Here is a 7096-nt window from a genome sequence, read left to right as displayed (position 1 = left end):
TAGAGTTCTTAATAAGTTTAAAGTAGTCTCGATCAGCTTTTCCCAACATTGCCTAGTAGTATTGCCTAGTATTCCTAGTAGTTTTGGATTACAATGGTCACCATACAAAAGCAGCATTTTGAAGGATCGAGATGGGAAAAAGTAGCATAGAAAGATTCTGAAGAATGCTTAACATTTGTAGCAAAGGGATTTATTTATTACTTTCACAGACTTTATAGCCTTACCAAATCAAATGACTCTGGACAGCTTACAACCCATTATATTTGAAAAAATCAAGAATACTAATAATTCATCAACCCTACTCCAACATGAACACCAATAACAATTATTTAGGGTTGAAAGCATGGTTATCTATTTACTAAATAAATTGGGATAAACTCATTAATAAACTTGTTATTTACAGACCAAGTATTTGTCCAAGCAAAATATTTGGATAATTTTTTTCCCTGTATCTCAGCTGATTTTAACATACATCACAGAAAAAATGATAACCCCTCACACACATATACAGTACACCCAAATACCCTTCATATTATGGATAGAAAATTCAGATTCTTAACCGGGACAGTTTGAACAGATTAGAAAAAGTGAAAGTTATAAAACTGAGTTACATAAATTTATAACTTGAATGAAGCACAATCATGTTATTACTTTATCCTGAGGTTATCTTCATGAACAAAGACTCATATCACTAGCAGCATCTTTCTATTGTACTGAATAACTAATTGCCTCCCTATCTCAAAGTACTTAAAATTTAAAATATAAAGAAATTTTATAGGCACAACCAGTTATTTCTGAGATTATTGTGTTCCCTGTAATCTAACTATATGGTCAGAGGAAGTTATATCTCCTGCCACCTATATTATAAAACTACCTATCTATGTCCTAGACCAGTGATGGCTAACCTTTTTGCCATTGTGTGCCAAAAACGGGGGGAGCGCAGGGAGTCATGCACATGTGTACCGTCACCCATAATTCAATGTGCCCCATCCCCCCAAACTGCCCCCGCTTTTGGCACGCAATGGCACAGTGGGCCCAGTAGACCCATTTTTCGCCCTCCCCAGACTCCAGAGCCTATCTACAAGCCTGGGGAGGATGAAAACGGCCTTCCCCACCCCCCCTGGAGGCCAGAAACAGCCTGTTTCCCGACTTCCAGTGGGCCCGGAAATCAGCTGACCAGTTCACGCATGCGCGGAGGACTTGAGCTAGGGCAACGCTCGCGTGTCCATCGATATGACTCTGCGTGCCATCTGTGGCACATGTGCCATAGGTTCGCCATCACGGTCCTAGACAACAGACAAAAACTGTCAGCTATCCTCACTCTGCAAATATATTTGTAATCATTGTAATGCCAAGATGTTTGTGTGACTGCAAGATGTCAGCTTAGAAATTGATTTATGATGGAAGTCGGAAGATCAATAAAATAGTAATCATCACTTGGATAATAATAATATTTATTTAGTTAGTTAGTTTGTTGAACATGTACTAGATAACAGGTATAAGTATAAACATGGACATGAACATAGGATATGAGTACAAATGAATGGGGACAGCAGAATAGGAATGGTAGACACTCTGGTGTGCTTATGCACACCCCCTTTACGGACCTCTTAGGAATGGGGTGAGGTCCACGGTAGACAGTTTAAGGTTGAAGCTGGGGGTGGGTTGAGAATGTAACAATGAAGTCAGATAGAGAATTCCAGGTGTTGACCAGTCTGTTGCTGAAGTTGCATTTTCTGCAATCGAGTTTGGAGCGGTAGAGTGTTGTTAGGATATCATTCTTACTAAGCAATTGACTTTTCACATACATTCTATGTTTATCATATTGTTTTAGGAAGCAACCAGGATGTTACATTTCAAAGGAATGGTCATGTTAGTCTATTGCAGAAAAAGCAACATCAAGCAAAAACAACAAAAAGCAGCACCTGCATCAAATTTAAGTTTTTATTGCTATAGGTTTTCATGGATTGTCATTCACATCTTTCGATTCATGAAATATCCAATATTAATATTAGTCGTCTGGATCCTTTTTAAACATCCTGCTGAGACAAAGCTTGTTGTGACTTAAGACATCATTCTAGATGACCCGATTTCCACAGAATCATTGGTATTGACCACCTACCCTGGAAGACACTGAATGCAGCACTGAGAACTCTTTGAGCAAAGCAAAAGATGATGTTAAGATAACTCCAAAGTAGACAGAAAGCAGATGGAGTTGCAGATGCCTAGACATGGACTGCAAGAAAAAACAATCAGTCCTGGATCAAATGTAGGCTGACTGGTGCTTTCTATTGTTGAGCACTAAGCAGAAAGAAACCCATATACATGTGAGCATATGATACGATCAAATTAGAGATGCAAATTTGGCAAGGATGATGGAAGGAGAAGAAGCAGGGGTGAAATGCTCCTGGTTCGGATCGGGTTGGGCGATCGGGAGCGGTTGTGGCAGGTGGTTCAGAGAACCGGTAGCGATAGCGGCACGAGGCTCCGCCCACCCGCCCGGGTGTCATTACTTCCTGCTTTTAAAAGGTAAAAAAAGGCTCTGACGATCGCACGCCACAGCTGTGATCGTCAGAGCCTTTTTTTTTTTTACCTTTTAAAAACATTTGTTTACAACCTATTTGCCCGAATAGGTTGTAAAAATATGCTTTAAAAAAGTAAAAAAAAAAAAAAAAGTTGGCCATGCCCACCCAGTCACATTACCCCCCCCCACCAAGCCACGCCCACAGAACCGGTAGTAACAAATTTTACATTTCACCACTGAGAAGAAGGGAAAGACGATAGATAAACTGGATGGAACGAAGATATTACTGGAATTCTCTTGGAAGAGTTGCGGATTAGTAGAGAAGGCAAAATATTTTGCAGATAGACCCCGGGCAGCCAACCCAACTTTGTATTGCTTAGCTAATTAACTAAGATAATTCATGCTGTTCCTGAATCTAAGATTTAGGTGATTCAACAGGCTTGAAGTAGGCATTTCTGAGCAGATCCTTCTAGCTTCATAATTTTTTTTTTAAAAAAACACTTTATTAAACTTTTATTACATTAAAAACATAAAAAATTATTTCACTCAACAACAGTTAATTGTGGTGTTTTTCTTGTGACAATAATTAGTGCATTATTTACAAAAATTAAATTGTGCGTATTTACATTCTTATTTTATCTATTACTTATACTTAATAACTATCTATCTTCAATCTATCTCCGTTCTATCCAGTTATACCACTGTTCCCACACATTGTAAAATATTGATGTCTCTTTATCTTTTAAACTCAGCGTTAATTTGTCCATTTCTGCGCAATTCATGACCTTTTGTATGACCAGTTTCTCTGCAGGTGTACATGGCTGTTTCCAACATTGAGCATAGGCAATCCTGGCAGTGGTTAATATGTGTAGTACTAGATATTTTGTGTCCTTCACATATTTGTTTTTTTTTTTTTTTTGAAGATCCCCAATAGGAAGAGTTCCGGTTCTAAGTCTAATTGTTCATAGCTTCATAAATTTTTATTTACACAGATTGCTTAACTAGATTAGTATAAATTCAGCAGATGCCGTAGTCCTCGAGTTACAGTCTTTCATTTAGTGACAGTACGAAGTTACAACAAGAGCACTGAAAAAAGTGACCGATTCTCATACTAACGACCCTTGCAGCATTCCCGTGGTCCAGGAATCCAAATCTGGGTGCTTGGCAATTGGCATGTATTTATGATGGTTGCACTGTCTGGGGGTCATGTGATCAGTATTTGTGAACTTCCCAGACGGCTTCTGTCAATTAAAGTCAATGGCGCAAACCAGATTTTCTTAATGATAATGTGATTCACTTAACAGCAGCTTAACAATCATGGCAAAACAGGCCGCAAAATAAGGCACAACTCACTTAACAAGGGCCTTGCTTAGCAACGGAAATGTTGGGCTCAATTGTGGGTTGTAAGTCGAAGGCCATTCATTCAGCATGCTAATGTTCATTAACTTTCGTCTTTATTCAGATTTAAGAAATCAAAAAGTTACTGTTTATTTTAGTCTAAAAGTTAACCATATTATTGCATAAATACATGCCTGCTTTTAAAACCAGCTATCTAGAAGATGGGACCCTAAATCTCTATGGCTGGGCCATAAAAATTCTAGGATGAGCAGGAATTAAAGAGCAAAGAGGATAATGCTATCAACTTTGTCTGAAACAGTCTGAGTGCTAAACTCATAATGGCAGCTGTGCACACAACTTTAATAATTCATTAAAAAAAAAGAAACTGTTCAGAGCCCAGACAAAATCATCGAAACAAATATCTGCTTCACTATTGATTTAGAAAGCTTCCATTGCTCTGCAATATGAATTAAATAATGTTTTATTCATAGAAAGTAAAGATTTTATTACCCACTACCCCTTCATCTCTTTCCCCGTGCAAGCTGCTTCCTTTACCAGAAATTATTAGGAAGATTTGCGGCAAAGATTGTCCCTCTAAAGAGTTTTTTCCTCCTCTATGTTGATGTTGATGTTGATGATGACGATGAAGATGAGGAGGAGGAGGGGGGAGGGGGAGGAGGATTTTGTTTTTATTTCTCAAGAAATAGCACAGTATAAAGAAGAAAGAAAAAGGAAGGAAGGAAGGAAGGAAGGAAGGAAGGAAGGAAGGAAGGAAGGAAAGAAAGAAAGAAAGAAAGAAAGAAAGAAAGAAAGAAAGAAAGAAAGAAAGAAAGAAAGAAAGAATCACATATTTGTTGGTGTTCTTCGGAAATTTGATTTCCAGCAGGAGCCTTATTCAAGTAACACTGTAACCTAGAAGCAAGCCACTTTTCTGTAAATCCAAGTTGATACAGCTCAAATATTTAGCGCTTTTAAAATCTACCCCACTTAATTCTGTGAGTTGAATGGATTGTTTTAAGAATTTGTTTTCTTATCTGTTTTATTTTATTGCATTTTGTTATTCTGTTGATATTTTTATCCTGTTACTGTTCAGAGTCACTTTATGTGAGATGAGAGGCCATATAAATCAAATGAATGGATGGATGGATGGGTGGATGGATAATAACTATAAGGATGACTTTGCGCAATCTTTCCCATAATCAACCAATTTCTATAATTTGACCTCTGTATTTAGTAATTTTTTCATGTTTGTTTGCATGTTTGACTCTTCTATCCCCACATATTGCTACATCTACAAATTTTACTCTTTTAGTTCCCGTTACATTGATATATTCTGGATTGGGGATTGGTTTGTATGCAAAAATCATATGCAATTTTAACAACACCATTTTCAACAACTTCAATTTTCTGATTATATCAGCTTTGGGGAAATTGGAAATAACCACTTTTGTACAAATGCCAATGGCTCATAGTAGCCACTTTGTCATAACATTGTTTATAGTCAATCTAACAATTTTACTGCATTCACTAATTATACGAGCCGCAGTTTCATCTTTCTGTTTACAATTTGCTGTTGCTTAATACATGGAGAATTCTTGATTTCATCACATTTGTTTGCAATGCTTGTTCCTGAGCTGCAAAACATAATCTTCTGTTTTCTTCTTGGTAGTGCCAGTGGGCTGTCATTCCCAATTCCTGTTGTTAACTCATTTTTAAAAAATTTCTTTTATGTATGTATTTTATGTCATGTAATGGTTTATTTTTCCAATTTTCTAAATGGCTTTCCATAAAAAAAAGTGAAATATTTTTGTTTCTGCTACTCCAGGGGTGTCAAACTTGATTTCATTGAGGGCCGCATCAGAGTTGTGTTTGACCTTGGGGGGCTGAAGTGGGCGTGGTAGGGTGTGTGTGGCCAGCTCAATGTCACTCGTGTTGTGGGTACCTGTGGTGGCCCGAGTGCTCTGCCAGAGAAAACTGGCTCCCGAGCTCCGTTTTCGGCTTCAACGGCCTCCTGCACCCTCTGCCAGTAAAAATGGAGCTTGGGAAGGCCGTGTGTGCTCCCCCCGAGCTCCATTTTCACTGGCAGAGGAATCACGGGCTAGTCCTTCGCTGTTTCCAGGGTGGCCCCACGGGCCAGATCTAAGCAGCCTGCAGGCCGCATCCAGCCCCCAAGCCTTGAGTTTGACACCCCTGTGCTACCTGATGAGAATTTTCTCTTTGCTTGCCATGATGTAATCATTTTAACACATTTTTTTCTTCTTCAACTGTCTGTTTGGTCTGCAGGAAGGCCACAACCTCAATTTTTTCATGCAAAACGTAGGCAATTATAATCACTTCACAGAAGCAAGATTTTGGGTCTTTAGATCTAAATTGTCTCATTTAAGCTATCTCTGGTTTTAACTATATAGTTTGTCTGATTACTGCTACTGCTCATGTCTTTATGGCTTTGATTGTATTTCCACCTCTTAATTTTGAATTTTTTGTACTTGTTTTAAATGCTCTAAACTGGTTTTCTTGTTAACTTCAACATGTGAAGTATTATCTGATTTGAGTATTTGTGATTTTGCTGTAGCAAAGATGTTATGATTTTCAAACCGTATGGCTATATTTTTTTTCAGTGTTCTCTTCTTTATAAAAAGACCTTTTGATCCATTAATCACTGTTCATCATTACTCTAATTCTGGATGTATGTTTCCAAATATTCCCTTTTGTAATACTCTAGACCAGGAGTGTCCAACCTTGGCAACTTTAAGACTTGTGGACTTCAACTCCCAGAATTCCTCAGCCAACATGGCCGGCTGTGGAATTCTGGGAGTTGAAGTCCACAAGTTTTAAAATTGCTGAACTGAACACCCCTGCTCTAGACCAGCGGCCACCAACTGGTGGTCCGTGGACCACTGGTGATCCACGAGAAAATTTTGTTGGTCCGCAGAAAAATTATTTGCATTTTTAATATTGCACTAAATCAGGGGTCCTCAAACTATGGCTCCTGGGACGAATACGTGCAATGAATGTTTGTGTTTCTGCAGAGAGTCTCCCCCTTTGAGGACTTTTTGTGTGGGTCAGAAGGGGGCAGAAATTCTGACTTGGGGTCTGCTTTGGCCTCCTGGTGCGGTATTTTGGGCGAAGGCTGGAGGGAAGTGCTGCTGGTGGCAAAGAGCCGGAGGACCTTATTCCAGTGGGACTGCATCATGGATGGAACTGGCTGACCATGTCAGCCCGCTGAGCCTCCAG

This window comes from Pantherophis guttatus, chromosome 1, assembly GCF_059756535.1.
Source record: "Pantherophis guttatus breed Tessera chromosome 1, ASM5975653v1, whole genome shotgun sequence".
Taxonomy (NCBI): domain Eukaryota; kingdom Metazoa; phylum Chordata; class Lepidosauria; order Squamata; family Colubridae; genus Pantherophis; species Pantherophis guttatus.
The sequence above is the reverse complement of the archived record's forward strand: the minus strand, read 5'-3'. Positions refer to the sequence as shown.